The following is an 18,161-nucleotide window of genomic DNA, read 5'->3' on the forward strand; positions in this document are numbered from 1 at the left end:
TTTTATTTTGTCAGGTTCGAGCTGAATCTGACAGAAGAATCATTCATATGAAACTGGATACATACGAAGGTAAATTAAGGGCCCTTACACATGTATCAATGCCGTATTACTGCTCCGTACAACTTAGCTGTTTTTTGCACTGCACAAACGCAAAGTGCATGAGCCCTACAACTTAAAAGTTTTTCCCCAGCTCCTAGCTCTGGGACCCACATTTATATTGAGAACGGGGGTAATTCGACCCCTATTCTGCCTGGAGTGGTAGCTGCCGCCACCTCGCCGGACAGAACAGGGGTCGGGTGACCCCTGGTCTCAATATAGGTACGGGTCCCAGTGCTAGGTATATAGGTACGGGTCCCAGTGCTAGGTATATAGGTGTGGGTCCCCACATGTGCCATAAATGTCTGATAGATGTGGGTCCTAGCTCTGGGACCCACATTTATATTGAGAAGGGGGGTAATTCGACCCCTATTCTGCCTGGATTGGTAACTGCCGCCACCTCGCCGGACAGAACAGGGGACGGATGACCCCTGGTCTCAATATAGGTGTGGGTCCCCGCATGTGCGATAAATGTCTGAAATGGGAGTAACCCTTTAAGACTGTAGTGGGCTGCAGAAAGCCATACCACTGCCGCACAAAAAGAAATCAGCAAAAATAGCATATGAATAAATGTGATTTTTGCCCTGGTTGCATTTTAGGTCAATATTCCTAGACCTATTTGTATTGTATTTTATTTGTAGTTGTGGTTGTTTTATGTAGCGGTTTTACTCCATGATGTTAAGAAAAACATTTACAAAAAAAGCGCATCTGGCTGCTGCTGTGAATTGCCAACAAATGTCACTTAGGCTACATTCACACGAGCGTATCAGATTCACGCGCGTGAAAAACTCAAGTGAATCTGGTCCGTTAAGCATCAGCGTGCTTTTGCGAGGGGCATGTGTTATTCACGCACTCGCAAAGCACATCTTTTTATTTTATTATTTTCAATTGAATTGATGCGTAAATCACATGTAGCACACGGATGTGCATGATTTTCACGCACCCACTGACTTCAATGGGGGATAGATGCGTTAAAAATGCACCAATATAGGACGTGCAGTGAGTTTTACGCAACAGACACACACTGCGTGAAAACTCCTGCATGTGTGAACGGCCCCATTAAAATCAATAGGTCCATGTGCTGAGCGTGATTTCCCTGCGCAACACACCGACGTTATTCACGTTCGTCTGAATGAGCCCTTAGGCTTCGTTCCAATGTTACGTCATTTCTTTCCGTCGGAACAAAGCCCTGACTGACACAAACTGACACCAAAGGTTTTCATTTCCATCACCATTGAATTCAATGGTGACAGATCCGGTGCCAATGGTTTCAGTTTGTCTCTGTTGTGCAAGGGTTCCGTCGTTTTAACGGGATGAATAGCGCAGTCGACTACGGTATTGATTCCGTCAAAACTACAGAACCCTTGCACAACGGAGACAAACTGAAACCATTGGCACCGGATCCGTCACCATTGAAATCACTGGTGATGGAAACGGAAACATTTAGTCTCAATTTGTGTCAGTCAAGGTCCCGTTCCGACGGAACGGAGCCCTGACGCAGATGTGAACGAAGCCTAAGGTCAGGATTACACGCATAGTTGCCAATGTTTGAAAATGTTTTCCAGTGACGCTTTGGTTATCCAGACAAATCTAGCCAATTCAATCACTGAAGTTCTTTTATGCAGACATACTCTTTAGCATACATAATTAGTAAGTGGGTAGGAGACCAGTTCTTTTTTTGAATATTGCATGTTTAACAATATCTGCTATCATCCACTTATACAGTGTGTCAGGGCTTCTCCTAACTATAGCAATGTGAGGTGAAATAGTAACCACGGGGGAAGACATGTTTTTTCCTCCCATAATAGTAGCTACAGTCAGTCGTCTCTTCACAGCCTGGAAGGGCTGCACGTACACCATAGAATCACTATCACTATAAAACCTGCCGTTCTGCTGGTGGGTCCACATTGACCGTTACTTTACGGCTTCTTTGCCGTCAACACCCAGTACTGCCTTATCTCTACGCTAATAGCTGTAGAGGTTTTAGAAGCCTGCCCTCAGCGCTGATTGGAGGACCGTCTCTGCAGCTTCTCTTGGGCGGGCCAATAGCGAAATTCCATTCTGCGCAAGTCGTGCCGCCATTGAAGAGAGGTGCTGAGGCGTTGGTGCGGCTGCTGTGGAGAGGAGGTAGTCACTTACCTTATAGTCATTTTCTTGTTGTCTGCACGCCGGCTTAAAATCAGGTTTTTGTCTTCATGAATTTACTTGCACTTTGAGTTTTGTATTTTACCTGTTGTATGAAATGAATACATGGCCGTCATGTTGACTCACTGGGCCACCTAGAAGAGATGGTCATTCTCTCGTACGTTCGCATATTGAAAGTGAGAAATCGTGTCAGGGAATGTATAGAAGAACGAAAACGTGTCATGTCAGTTCTCTCCGCATAAAAATACATATAATCCTGCGTATAATGAGCGGTTAATACTAGTGTAGTGAGCAGGTATAGGATAGAGACAGAAACGCGAGTTCAGCCATTTGGCAGGAGCAGCCTATACTGCCTGCTCATTCGTGACGATTTCTTGCTGTCAGTGAATGGGAACAAACTAGAGGTTCAAGACTGGTACAAGAGAGGGTTATAATACACTAGCTGTGTACCTGTGTGAGCATGCCAGGTTAGTTAACGTAAAGGGGGAGCAATAACATTAACATCATGTAAAACCAACTCTGGCGATAAGCAAAGCGGCAGGTACTAGTTTTAAGGGAGCACTAAACGCAAACAATTCTTAAAAATAAAATCAAAGCAATTCCTTCCTCAGTACACGTTTGAAACCGTAACAGATCCATCTGGATTTGCGGATGGAAAATCTGCACCGTATTGCAGTAGCAGCAACCTGGATGAGGTTTAAACATAGGTTTGGGCCTGTTTACATCACCGTTGCCCTTCCGTTGAGGAGTTCCGTAAGGGTTAACCCCTCAGCGTAAAGGCAAACTGAAACCTCAGCTTCCGTTTCCCTCACCATTGAACTCAATGGTGATGGAAACCTAGGTTATGGTTTCCGTCTGTCACCGCTGTGACAGGGTTCCGTCGTTTTGACTGAACCAGCACAGTCGACTGCGCTACTGATTCCGTCTGCAACAAACGGGACCCTGTCACAACGGTGACAGACGGAAACCATAACCTAGGTTTCCGTCACCATTGAGTTCAATGGTGAGGGAAACGGAAGCTGAGGTTTCAGTTTGCCTTTACGCTGAGGGGTTAACCCGATGGAAACCTCCGACAGAAGCCCCTCAGCGGAAACTAACGCTGATGTGAACAGGCCCTTTCATAGGATATTGACCTGCAGTGCAGTTTTTTTTAAATCCTCCTATTGCGGATTTGTTGTGAATTTTTTTCCCCGTTAAGTTCAATGGGGGAGGTCAAAATCCACAACAAATCCAAACTGATGTGGATTTTGCTGCACATTACCTTTGGATCCGCAGCAAAATCTGCAAGTCCTGGTAGTAAAATAAGTTTAAAAACAATGTGTGTGATCCTAGCCTTAGGGCATATGGATGTCTTAGGCCTCATGCACACGACCGTAGCCGTGTGCACGGCCGTGATTTTCGGGTCGGCCGGCTGCGGACTGTCAGCGGACTGTCAGCCGCAGGCCGCCCGCACATGCACATGGCCGCGGCCATTGTTTTCAATGAGCCCGGACCGCAGCTCCGGACCGTAATAAGACATGGCCGTACTTTCTGCGGTCCGGGCCCCCGGGCCGTGCACGGACCGCAAAAACTATGGAAAACTATAGAAAAGAATGGGGCCGCAATTCTCCCGTGGATTTTCGGGGGAATTGCGGACGCAAAAACACGGTCGTGTGCATGAGGCCTTAGATCGGGGTCCTGGACAGCCACTCTAGCTGGCTCGAGCCGCCCGTGTTTTACGTGGTATTCTCACACGTCTGTTTTAATAAATCCTTGTATTCAACGTGAAATATTTTTTTATTTTTAACTGCGTTATGCGATTCCTTTATTTCTCCTGAAAATGTATGAATAAATTGACTACTGGTGTTACCGTTCCCCTTTTCAATGGAGTGTGTTACTCTGACTTGCACAGAAGGCGATAATTACATTAAAGCCCTATGTTTGGGCAGCATATTACAGAGACAGGTCCATTCTCGATTAGCAGCCTATTAATAACGCCCATGCTATCAGAGCGGACTGCCCTGCATGCAATGCCAAACACCAGCACACCATGCTCTCCCAGCATTATAAACCTGGCTGCGTCCTGAAAAAAGTATATATAGTAAACACATACATGGGGCGTTTAGTTGTTGTTCTGGCCAAAATACTCAAAGCTCGCAACCCAACGCCAAGGGTCCCCAGTGCCTTGCGAGTCCCTAACTAGAACTTTTTGTTCGCAGCACCACAGAAAAAAAATGGGACATAGAATAGAATTAAAAAACACAAGAAAGGCCAAACTCACCAATTGGGCAGGTATAAGCCCAGCAGGACGCAGACAGGACAAAAACGCTGCTGAAGGAAAGTGCTCAGGTGTGTTCAATAATAACAGCCAACTCGGCAGTATCTGCTGTGCCTCACTACTCACACATTGCACTCACTCCCTATATATAACACATAGTTCTGACCCTTATGCACTACTGCCCCCTATATTCCATATACATTATTATCACTTGTGTATTACACACTGTATTTATTTTTTGCACTACACATTTATATTCATGCCCCACACACCACTCCCCTCAAGGCTAGTTTGAGTGCCTATTATTATTGAACACACCTGAGCACTTTCCTTCAGCAGCGTTTTGTCCTGTCTGCGTCCTGCTGGGCTTATACCTGCCCAATTGGTGAGTTTGGCCTTTCTTGTGTTTTTAATCTTATTCTATGCCCCATTTTTTTCTGTGGTGCTACTTTATCATCAAGTCACATTAAGGCCCTTTTACACCGGCCAAAAATTGGCCGGTGCAGCGAGCGCCGATCAACGAGACATCGTTGATCGGCGCCCATTTGCTCCTGTCAAACGGAGCTATGGATGGGGACGATGGGTCGTTACTCAGATCGCTCGTCCCCATACGTTGTCATGTCGGCAGCGCGTCTCGCTGTTTACACAGGGAAATGTGCTGCCGACAATGATATTTTACTTTTTTAAAACGATACGACCAGCAGATGATCGAGCGTTTGCTCGTTTATCTGCTGATCGTTGCCCTGTTTATACAGGGCAATTATCGGCAACGAGCGTTCTATGAATGCTCGTCTGCCCGATAATCGCCCAGTGTAAAACCCCCTTTACTTCTGCTGGAAGCTATATTCAGCAGGCTGCAGTTTAGCTTCCTGCCTGCATTGTTGGAGGTGAGTGCATGATTGAGAGGAGGCCTTTCTGTAATTACTGGGGGGGGTGGGCAATGGGGATTTCTGCTGTTTATCTGCTGAGGAAACGGGATTAGCCCTACATTGATCACAAGTGGAAGGATGGTGACTACTGGGCAAGTTAAGGGGAGTTGATGTGACTACAGGGCAAGTAGGAGAGGGTTGCTGTGACTATTGAGCAAATGGGTTTACTGTGAGTACTGAGGAATATGCAAAGAGGTAGACAAACCGCAGCACACACGTTATCCAGGTAAAAAAAAAGAGGTCTTTATTTCACCAAAATTGCGATGTTTCGACCCCAATCAGGGTCTTTCTCAAGCTTGATAAAGACCCTGGTTGGGGTCGACACGTCACAATTTTGGTGAAATAAAGACACCTTTTTTTTTTTTTACCTGGATAACGTGTGTGCTGCGGATTTTCTATCTCTTTGTGTCTGTTTTGGAGTTGTCTGGCTGCAACTCGACACTGCCTGCACCGATTGAAAATATTCCTTCCTGTTTAAAAGCTCTCTGGGACTGTGATGTGCTGCTGATCTCCTCTTTTCTTTGGATACTGGGGAAGTTGGGGAGCTTAATTTTGAATACTTGGGTGAGGGGAGCAAAACCGCAACTTTCGTGTAAGAACAGGCCTGCTCTGACTACTGTGGATGGCCTGCTGTGACTACTGGGGAAGTGAGGGGAGGGTCTGTTGTGATGCACTCGTTTCTTATCTGCAGGGCTTTTTATGAAAATAATATATATTATTCATCGCTCCTCAAATTGCTTGTGTGGACCCTGCCCTATGGTGTATTGTGCTGGCTCTAAACCTGGGTAAGAATTGTTCAGGCCTGCTCTAAAGGCAATAATTTGACATTTTAATTCCCTGCTGCTGGTGGGGTTCTGCATTAATTCACACCGTGTTTTATTTATTTATTTTCTATTTTATTTTTTTCTTCGCTCTGTGATATACGTTGGGAGGACGTAAACTTAAGCCCCCCTCCCCCTAGCAGAGTGCTACCTGAAGCGCTGTACCTGGGGAAGCTCCTGAAGTCACTGTTCATATATGGACAGTGATGTCAGTAGCTTTGAGATGCAGGAGTCCTCAGCTGTGGTGTCGGAAGCGCTCTCGCCGGTGGTTCATGGACTGTAGAATCTGCGTTCTGGCTAGGCACTCCGGCATGAAGAATCTCCTGATATCAAGGGCTTCTCCAGTCCCAGAAGCACTGGCCGAAGTATTCTGATGCTCTGGTCAGGGACTCAGTAGTTGAAAGCCCCTGACGTCCCTGTCTCCGTATGGGATGTCGGGAGCCTTCGCCAGGGATGGAATCCCCGGTCTGAGCACTACCTGATGCACTTCCTGGGGATGTTCCCCGAGGTGTATGTTTAACGTATCCCTATGACGGGTGCCATATAGTACTGGACTGCAAGTGGGTGCACGCCTCAATAAGACCTGGTCTGCGGTCCTGGATATCAAGCAGACAAAGAATGGACAGAGGCAGCACTTCCAAAAAGAAGTGCTGCCTCTGTCCATTCTTTGTCTGGGTGCCATATAGTGGCATCTGTTATACTTTGGCTCCCATGTTAAAAGTTTGTATACCGCATGGAATACGTTTTATTTTGCGAGATCCCTTATGGTGGAATAGCATAATATACTGCTTTGTTCCATTATTAAAAAAAATAATAATTTAAAAAAATTATACTAGCTTGTCTGCAAAAAGGACCCACTTTTTGGCCTCTGTCAGGCAAATGGTGCCCCATGGACACGTTTAGTGTGTACCTCAGGAGCTTTCCTGACACTCACTAAATGCGGCCTAAGGCCCCATGCACACGAACATGCTTTTGCGGCCACAATTCCGCCGAAAATCATGGGGAGAATTGCAGCCCCATTTATTTCTGTGGGCCCATGCACATGACCGTGGTTTCCACGGTCCATGCATGGCCCAGGAGCCTGGACCACAGAAAGAACGGACATGTCTTATTACGGCCGTGCTCTGCAGTCCAGGCTGATAGAACATAATGGACGCGGCCATGTGCACGGCCCGCAATTTGCGGGTGACACTTCGCGGCCAGCGGTACCACAAACAGCCGTGCATATGGCTACGGTCGTGTGCATGAGGCCTCAGGCTATGTTCACACTGAGTTTTTATACAGGCAGAAAATTCTGCCTCAAAATTTCGTCTGGGTTTTTGAGGCAGATTTTGATCTGCCTGCACGCCGTTTGCTGCATTTTTTTGTCCATGGCCATTGAGCGCTGCGGGCAAAATACGCTTTCTCTGCCTCCTATTGATGTCAATGGGAGGTTAGAGACGTAAACGCCCAAAGATAGGGCATGTCGCTTCTTTTACCCGCGAGACGGTTTTTCTGCTCGCGGAAAAGAAAAATGCCTCCGCCTCCCATTGATTTAATTTTCGCCCTTTTTTGACGCATTTTCCGCGTCAAAAAGCTCCGTGTGAACTGGTCCTTAGGGTATGTCTCCACGGGCAGAATATGCAGTAGCGTTTTTTTGCCACGGCAATCCGTGCTGAAATTCCGCAGCATTTATAGTAGCTAGCAGCAAAGTGGATGAGATTTCAGCCACATGCTGCGAGAAAACAAATGCAGAAAGTGTTTTGCGGGACGTCTTTCAAGTCCACAGGATGTCCATTTATGCTGTGGGTTCTTTACGACATGCAGGGTTTTTGCAAGTTGAGTTTTGCTGTGGTTTGTACAGCGTTCGGCCTTATTCACATGACGCGGTTTTGAAGTTTAGAAAAAGAAATGAAGGAAGGGCTTTTATTTTTTCCTTCATTTATTTAACTACTGTAGCGCGAATCACGCGCCTCACACGGAAGTTCTTCCGTGTGCCCTGCACGATTTTCACGCACCCATTGACTTCAATGGGTGCATGATGCGCGAAAAACTGCCAAGTATCGGACATGTCGTGAGATTTACGCAGCGGACATACGCTTCGTGAAAATCACGGACTGTCTGTACAGCCCCATTCACTAACATAGGTCCGTGTGACGCGCGTGATTTTCATGCGCGTAATACACGGTCGTGTGAATAAGGCCTTAGGGGAGATACAGACGGACGTTGCGTTTTTGCACGCGCAAAAACCATTTGACAGCTGCGTGTGTCATCCGTGTCTGATGCGCGGCTGCGTGATTTTCGCGCAGCCGCCATCATAGAGATGAGGCTAGTCGACGCCCGTCACTGTCCAAGGTGCTGAAAGAGCTAACTCTTTCAGCACCCTCGACAGTGAATGCCGAACACAATATTGAAAAACCTGTTGAAAAAAAAGAAAAAGTTCGTACTTACCGAGAACTTCCCGGCCGTTGCCTTGGTGACGCGTCCTTGGTGACGCGCCTCTCGACATCGGGCCCCACCTCCCTGGATGACGCGCCAGTCCATGTGACCGCTGCAGCCTGTGATTGGCTGGAGCTGTCACTTGGACTGAATTGTCATCCCGGAAGGTCAGACTGGAGGAAGATGCCGGGAGTTATCGGTAAGTCAGAACTTCGTTTCTTTTTCTACAGGTTCATGTATATTGGGATCGGAAGTCACTGTCCATGGTGCTGAAACAGTTTAACTCTTTCAGCACCATGGACAGTGACTCTCCTGACGTTGCGTACCGATAATTTTTTTGCCGGGTTCGGCCAAAACGAGTTTGGCCGAACCCGGTGAAGCTCGGTTCGCTTGTCCGGCTTCGCTCATCGCAAAGACACTCCGTTTGGATGTTCGGAAACAGAAAAGCACGTGGTGCTTTTCTGTTTACATTCATCCTTTTGACAGCTGGTGCGCTGTATCAGTCGGTTCGCACGGAAGTGCTTCCGTGCGACCTGCGTGGTTTTCACGCACCCATTGACTTCAATGGGTGCGTGATGCGCGAAATACGCAGTTATTGAACCTGTCGCGCTTTTTGCGCAGCAGACAACAGCTGCGCAAAAAGCACGGACTGTCTGTACTGCCCCATAGACTTGTATTGGTCCATGCGTGCCGCGTGAAAACCACGCGGCCCGCACGGACCGAATACACGCTCGTGTGAATCCCCCCTAAAAGAGGCTCTGTCACCAGATTATAAGTGCCCTATCGCCTACATAATGTGATTGGCGCTGTAATGTAGATAACAACAGTGGTTTTTATTTTGAAAAACGATCATTTTTTTAGCAAGTTATGAGCTAGTTTAGATTTATGCTAATGAGTTTCTCAATGGACAACTGGGCGTGTTTTTACTTTTTACCAACTGGGTGTTGTACAGAGGAGTGTATGAGGCTGACCAATCAGTGACTAATCAGCATCATACACTTCTCATTGTTCCAGCCCAGCTTCTTTCACTGCACAATCACACTGTGCTGTGGATCATGGATCGTACATAACTATGATGCTAGGAGCCCGGCTCCCTGCAGTATGTCCGGTCCGGGATTAGCGGCCGAAATACGTTCCGTCCATTACGGACCGAACATGTTCGTGTGATTCCAGCCATAAAAGGCTAAAAAAACATCCAAACATTGCTCCAAACGCAACTAAGATTTTGTTACAATGTATCTGCCTGGGTAAGAGCAATCCGCTTCAGGATTGAGTTTTGTGCAGCTTCTTTGTTTTGCTCACAGAGAACTGCCTACACCACTGTTTGGTTTTGTGGCGAGTCTCCGGGGTTCCGATGATTGTTTCTTTGTATTGGTAGTCGATTCGCAGTGTGCATGCCAGTACAAATAAGGCTGCAAGGTCATCAGAGACTAGTGGGGAGCTGGGGAGAGCAGTCTGTTTTCTGATTGGCTTGTCCCGTTGGTTTCTTCCTGCTGCAGTAGCTGTATGTGAACACATCCTCTCTTCCAGCATGTGCAGGTCAGTGCTGACGTTGATTGGGGTCTACGTACATTTTGGGTTTTGATAAAGGGGTCATGTGCGCTACCAGGTATTGGGTTGAGGGGAGTTTTGTGGTTGCCTATACAAAGGGGCAGTGCATCTCTGTAAAAACTTTTGACCTGTTCATGATATTTGGTGCCGTTTGTGCTGAAGACCGGTCACATGGCCACTTTAGCCAATTGCAACCGACATAGGTGACTACTATAGATGACATGACCATCTGGTGATGCCGCCTGTATGGAGAATGGGTTAGGGTTCTCTAGCTAGTTTAGAGTTCCCTGGTCTGAAGAAGTTGGGGAACCACTGGGCTAAAACATTGTAACAAATTGTCAAAAATGTTTCGCTTTTTAAATGTAGATAAGAATGTGCTCGTTCAGTGCCGTCAACGAGAGATTTTTAAAATTTGATGAAATTGAAACGAATATGGGAATTTCGCACTACTCATTACCCCTTATGCACATGGCAGACCGTGTGCACGAGGCTGTACGGTGACACTCCGAGCACTATGAAGCCACAGAGACCATGTGCTGCTGTACATGAGTCAGTCTTCTTGGGGAGAATACCTACATAATACGGCATGCAATGGAACATGACACACTTATCTTTCCATGGTGGCTTTGGTGCAATAAGGCCCGTTGCACCTGGATAGGAACCCTATTACGGCTCAGTACAACACGAGGCCATATACAATGATTAGACTGGACGTTCTTTTTGATGTTTGCTGTAATGTATTCACTCCGTCTCAATGCTTTATATGTTTCTGTATAACAAAGATGTCTGTTATCTTCTCTAACTTTGATTGATACACAGGAGTGTGTGTGTGTGTGTGTGTGTGTGTGTGTGTGTGTGTGTGTGTGTGTTGTTTCCCCTCACACAAATTCTAATGACATGCTCTACTTACTATAGTGAGTTTTAGAAATCCACTCCAGGTTCCTCATGGACTCCTACTCTTCACTGTAATGCAGGAGATATGCTACACTGCGGGAATTATATGCCTGTGCCTCTTGCGCATACCACAGTTGGGTATTCTGTGACTTTCCCAGTCCTTCCCTACCAGAATGCAGATATAACGGAGTTTAATGATCTACAAAAATCCTTTTGTAACTATTCAGGTGAGTGGATTCCTTGTCTGCCTTCTCCAGAATAATTTTGCACATTTTAACATCGAAAAACCTATTTTACCTCAAGATACTTATCAACACAACAAAGCTAAACTAGATTAGACCTTTTTGCTGAATGATTTTCTATTAACAGCCAGCTTACCTTCAGAACACTCTACCTATTTCCGTTTATTGACGTACCATTATGTCCTAATTTCTGTTTGTGGACATATTGGCGCATCTGGATGATCATGCACATTTGAGCTTAGGAGTCCAGTGGGCAGTCATGGAAAGCCACTGCTTCCCGCAATCTGCCGTATCCATATGACAAATGGTGGACACTGGCTCAGAAGCGGAGTCGGTGCCACCATCCTCGCTTGTCAGCTGTATGTTACAGCTGACACCCTGCTGTAATGACGGGGACCAAAGTTAGCTCCGATCCCTGCCATGAACCCCTTAAATTCAGCGGTCAAAAGCGATCGCTGCATTTAAGGTGTTTGCAGCTCATCGCCACCCCAGCAACGAAATTGCCGGAGTGTCGGTGGCTGCAATGGCCTCCCGGTCCGCCTAGTACGGAAGCCTTTCAGGCCCCGCCCGGGAGCTGAGCCTGCGTCCTCTGCGGTGGATGTCCGCTATATATTACAACTGATGCCCTTCTGTAACGGCAGGGATCGGAGCTAGCTGCGGTCCCTGCGATTAACCCTTTAGATGCAGCGATCGCTGCATATTCGCGGTTGGTAGCAAATCGATAGCCCTGCATGCGATTGCAGGGCTACCAACTGCTGCTATGGCAACGGGGCCTAACAATGGGCTCCTGCTCTGCCGTTACGGAAGCCAATTAGGCCCCGCCCAGAAGCGAAGCCTAATCTGCTTGCTGGCAGTGAATGACAATGGCATTGTATTAGAAAATAAATCAGACAGTTGGACCTTCAAGTTCCCTAGTGGGACTAAAATAAAGTGTGAAAAAATTATAATAAAAGTTTCAAGTAATAAAATAAAACACAACCGCCCTTTTTCCCTTCATCAAGTTCTTTTATTATTGAAAAAATTTAATAAACCATAGATTTTGGTATCACCGCGACCGTAACGGCCTGAACTATAAAAATATTGTTATTTATTCCATGTGGTGAACGGCGTAAAAAAAACCTTAGAAAAATGCCAGAATTTCTGTGTTTTTGGTCACTTTGCCCTACAAAAATTGGAATAAACAGTGATCAAAGAGTCGCATGTATCCAAAAATGGTACCTATAAAAGCTATAGCTCGTCTCGCTAAAATCAAGCCCTCATACTTCTCCATTAACTAAAAAATAAAAAAGTAATGGTTCTCACAACATGGAGACAGAGGAAATACATTCTTTTTACAAAAGTAGTTTTATTGCGCAAAAGGTTGTCAAACATAGCAGAGTGCTATAAATTTTGTATCGTCAAAATCATACTGACCCTCAGAATAAAGTTAACGTGTAATTTATAACACATGGTGAACACTGTATATAAAAAAAAAAATCTATGGCAGAATTGCTGTATTTTGGTCACCTGGCCTCCTAAAAAATATGATAAAAAGTGATCAAAAAGTCACATGTACCCAAAAATTGTACCAATAATAACTACAGTTCATCCCACAAAAAAAAACAAAAAACAGCCCTCATATCACTACGTCTATGAAAAAATAAATGTAGTTAAGGCTCCAATAAGTCAGGAAAAAAAAAATTGTTTTATCGAAGCCCTAAAATTAGGGAACCAGGAAGGGGAGGGCCCAAACATGTCTGCTGGAAGAGAGGGTGCACGTATCATACCAGGACAACACTTTCCCAACAAAATTCCCCAAACTGAAAAGGCGTGGAGTGTGGACCAAAAGGTGGATAAGAAATTACACCGTCTATCAGTGCGACGTAGGCCTGTGCAGAAAGGATTGCTTCACAGCATAAAACACATCTGGATTATTTTACCCAATTATTATACCACTTACATGCACCCCCACATTATGAACTGAAATACCAGTAAAACTCCAAACAAACTACTACCAAGCAAAATCCACGCTCCAAAAGCCAAATGGTGCTCCCTCCCTTCTGAGCCCTACAGCGTGCCCAAACAGCAGTTTACTTCCACATATATGCCATCACCATACCCGGGAGAACCCTTCAAACAATTTTTTGGGGGGTGTGTTCAGTGGCACAAGCTGGGAACTATAAATTTGCCACTGAAATGGCATATCTTGGGAAAAACTTAAATTTTTACTTTGCACCATCCGCAGCGCATTAATTTATGGAAAAGACCTATGGAGTGAAAATGCTCACTACACTTCTTAATAAATGCCTTGAGGGGTGTAGTTTCTAAAATGAGGTCACTTCTCAGGGGTTTCTTTTTAATATTTCACATCAGAGCCTCTGCAATTGTGAACCAATACTTTGTAAGTCACCAAATTATGCCTCAATTTCGCATGGTACTCTTTCACTTCTGAACCTGGTCGAATGTTCAGGCAAAAGATTAGGGCCACGTGTAGGTTTTCCTATGGAAAAAAACAAAAACCTTTTCACTCTGCAATATCGAGGGCACACTAATTTCTGGAAACCGCCTGTGGGGTTAACATGCTCACTACTCCCCTAGGTGAATACCTTGAGTGGTGTAGTTTCCAAAATGGGGTCACTTATGGGGGTTTCCACTGTTTTGGTCCCACAGGGGCTTTGCAAATGCGACATCGCTACCAGAAACCAATTCAGCAAAATCTGCACTTTAACCCCTTAAGGAAGCAGCCTAGTTTTGGCCTTAAGGCTCAGAGCCCATTTTTCAAATCTGACATATTTCACTTTATGTGGTAATAACGTGGGAATTCTTAAACCTACCCAAGCGATTCTGAGATTGTTTTCTCGTGACACATTGGGCTTCATGTTCGTGGTAAAATTTGGTCGATATATTCAGTGTTTATTGGTGAAAAATTGCAAAATTTAGAGAAAATTTTGAAAAAATTGCATTTTTCAGAATTTAAATGCATCTGCTTGTAAAACAGACGGTTATACCACCCACAATAGTCACTAGTTCACATTTCCCATATGTCTACTTTAGATTGGCATCGTTTTTTGAACATTCTTTTATTTTTCTTGGACGTTACAAGGCTTATTTCTCATATTTTTAAGAAAATGTCAAATGCCTTTTATTTAAGGTACCTGTTCAGTTCTGAAGTGGCTTTGAGGGGCCTATGTATTAGAAACCCTGATAAAACACCCCATTTTAAAAACTAGACCCCTCAAAGTATTCAAAACAGCATTTAGAAAGTTTTTTAACCCTTCAGTCATTTCACAGGAATTAAAGCAAAGTGGAGGTGAACTTTGCAAATTTCATTTTTCTTGCGGAATTTCAATTTTATTCATTTTTTTTTCTGTAACAGAGAAGGTTTTACCAGAGAAACACTACTAAATATGTATTGTCCAGATTCTGCAGTTTTTAGAAATGTCCCACATGTGGCCCTACTGCGCTCGTGGACTAAAACACAAGCCCTAGAAGCAAAGAAGCACCTAGTGCATTTTGAGTCCTCTTCTTTATTAGAATATATTTTAGGCAGCATGCCAGGTTTGAAGAGGTGTTGAGGTGCCAAAACAGTAGGAATCCCCCAATAGTGACCCCATTTTGGAAACTACACCCCTCAAGAAATTCATTTATGGTTGTTGTTACCATTTTGACCGCACAGTTTTTTCACAGCACGTATTTGAATTGGGCTGTGAAATGAAAAAAATGTCATTTTTTTCCAAATAAATGTCATTTGTGATCAAAATTTCTTATTTTCACAGGGAACAAAATACCCCATTTGGTTGCCCAATTTGTCCTTAGTGTGGCAATACCCCATTTGTGGTGATAAACTGCCGTTTGGGCCCATGGGAGGGCTCAGAAGGAAAGGAGCGCTATATGTTTGTTGGAGTCCAGATTTTGCTGGATTGGTTTTCGGGTGCCATGTCGCATTTGCAGAGGCTCAGGGGTATCAAAGCAATGGAAACCCACCAAAAGTGACCCCATTTTGGAAACTACACCCCTCAAGGAATTCATTCATGGTTGTTGTTAGCATTTTGAGCACACAGTTTTTTCACAGCACCTATTTCAATTGGGCTGTGACATTAAAAAAATGACATTTTTTCCAATAAGATGTAATTTTTTATCAAAATTTCTTATTTTCACAGGGAACAAAATGCTCAATTTTGTTGCCCAATTTCTCCTGAGTGCAGCAATACCCCATTTGTGGCAATAAACTGCCGTTTGGGCCCATGGGAGGCCTCAGAAGGGAAGGAGCGCTGTGTGTTCTTTGGAGTCCAGATTTTGCTGGATTGGTTTTCGGGTGCCATGTCGCATTTGCAGAGCCCCAGAGCTATCAAAGCAATAGAAACCAATCACAAATGACCCCATTTTGGAAACTACACCCCTCAAGGAATTCATTTATGGGTGTTGTGACTATTTTGACCCCATAGTTTTTTCACAGAACTAATTTGAATTGGGCTGGGAATGAAAACAAAATTATTTTTTTCAAATAATATGTAGTTTTGGCTGAAAATTTCTTATTTTCACAAGAAATAAAATACCCCATTCTGTTGCGCAATTTGTTCTGAGTGCCGCAATACCCCATTTTTGGTGATAAACTGCCGTTTGGGCCCATGGGAGGGCTCAGAAGGAAAGGACCACCATTTGGCCTACTGGGGATTTTCTAGTGCGAAGTCATGTATGCAGAAGCCCCTGAGGTACCAGTACAGTTGAAACCCGCAAGAAGTGACCCCGTTTTAAAAACTACACCCTTAAGGCATTCATCTAGAGGTGTAGTGAGCATTTTGACCGGAGACATACACCCCATACACTGTAATGTGGGTTCTCCCGGGTATGGCAATACCCTACATGTGGCTGTTATCAGCTGCCTGGACACACAGCAGGGCCCAGAGGGGAAAGACGAGGGGGGATAAGCTGTGCGGAGTGCATCAGGGTAAGTAAAATTGGGGTAAATTATAAACCAAGGGATGTATGATAAATTTTAAAACACTCTTTCATACAGAGCTCTGGTTATTCGGGACACGTATCACATTGATATATTGTGTCATCCCTTATCGCCCTCTTATAGCAGACTTTGCACCTCTTTTGACTTTTTCCCTTCTTGCCAGTTTGGGGAACTTCTCCTGGAAAGTGTTGCCCTGGTACGATGCGTGTGGCCCCGCTTCCAGAAGTACTGGGTGCCCCCCCCCTTCTTGGTCCCTAAAGATTAGGTTCTTGATAATCACCTCTTGAAATTCCAGGAAAGTTCCCGTCTGGCCTGCACATCGACGTAGCACGTACGCATTGTACAAAGCCATCTGTATGATGTGCACGGCCAGCTTCTTATACCACACCGCATGGCGCTGTAGGGCTTCAGGGCTTGATCTTACAAGTCCATCCCTCCCATGTACCTATTGTAGTCCAGGATGCAGTCTGGTTTGGGGGTGGCCTTTCCTTCATATATCCTAAACCTGTAGGTATACCCTGATGCACTCTCGCAGCTTATACATCTTCATGCCATACCTTGCCCTCTTACCCGGCAGGTACTCGCGGAATTGACCCCTCCCTTTAAAATGTACCAGGGACTCATCAATAGAAATACACTTCTCGGGGTGTATGCTGGGGAAAACCGGGCACTGGAACGGTCCAATAGGGGTCTCCGTTTATACAAACGGTCAAAACTGGGGTCATCTCGGGGTGGGCACGGCTCATTATCAGTATAATGTAAGAAGCGAAGTATTGCCTCTATTTATTTTTTTAGGTTCCAGTTCAGTTCTGAAGTTGCTTTGAGGGGTCCATATATTAGAAACCCCTATGAAATAACCCATTTTAGAAACTAGACCCCTCAAAGTATTCACAACAGCATGTAGAAAGTTTATGAACCCTTTAGGTGTTTCACAAAAATTTAGAGCAAAGTAGAGGTGAAATTTAAATTTTTTTTTTTGTCAGAAAATCCTCTTTATACCATTTTTTTTATAACACAAAAGGATTTATCAGTGAAACGCAACTTAATACTTATTGCCCAGATACTGCAGTTTTTAGAAATATCCCACATGTGGCCCTCGGGCGGTAATGGACTGAAGCACCGGCCTCCGAAGCAAAGGAGCACCTAGTGGATTTTGAGGCCTCTTTTTTATTAGGCACCATGTCCGGTTTGAAGAGGTCTTGTGGTGCCAAAAAATTGGGAACCCCCCCAAAAGTGACCCCAATTTGGAAACTAGACCCCTTGAGGAATCCATTGTAGTTTTCTTGGGGTGCATGCGGCTTTTTGATCAGTTTTTATTCTATTTTTAGGTGGCGTGGTGACTAAAAAACAGCAATTCTACTATTGTTTTTTTATTCTTCTTTTTTTTTTACAGCGTTCACCGTGCGCTATAAATAAAATATTCACTTTATTCTGCGGGGCGATACGATTACGGCGATACCATATGTTTATAGTTTTTTTTTTTATGTCTTATGGCGTTTGCACAATAAAATACGTTTTGTAAACAATCATTCACTTTGTGTGTTACCTTATTCTAAGAGCCATAACGTTTTTATTTTTCAATCAATCAAGCCGTGCGAGGACTTATTTTTTGCGTAACGAACTGTAGTTTCAATCATTACCATTTTTAGGTACATGCGACTTTTTGATCTCTTTTTATTCCATTTTTTGGGAGGTGAAGTGACCAAAGAATTGTGATTGTGGTACGGTTTATTATTATTTTATTTTACGGCGTTCATCGTGCGGGATAAATAACGAAATAGTTTTGTAGTTCAGGCCGTTACGGACGCGGCGATACCAATTATGTATAGTTTATTTGTTTGTTTATATATTTTTATTAATAATAAAGGA

Source organism: Rhinoderma darwinii, chromosome 6 (assembly GCF_050947455.1).
Source record: "Rhinoderma darwinii isolate aRhiDar2 chromosome 6, aRhiDar2.hap1, whole genome shotgun sequence".
Taxonomy (NCBI): domain Eukaryota; kingdom Metazoa; phylum Chordata; class Amphibia; order Anura; family Rhinodermatidae; genus Rhinoderma; species Rhinoderma darwinii.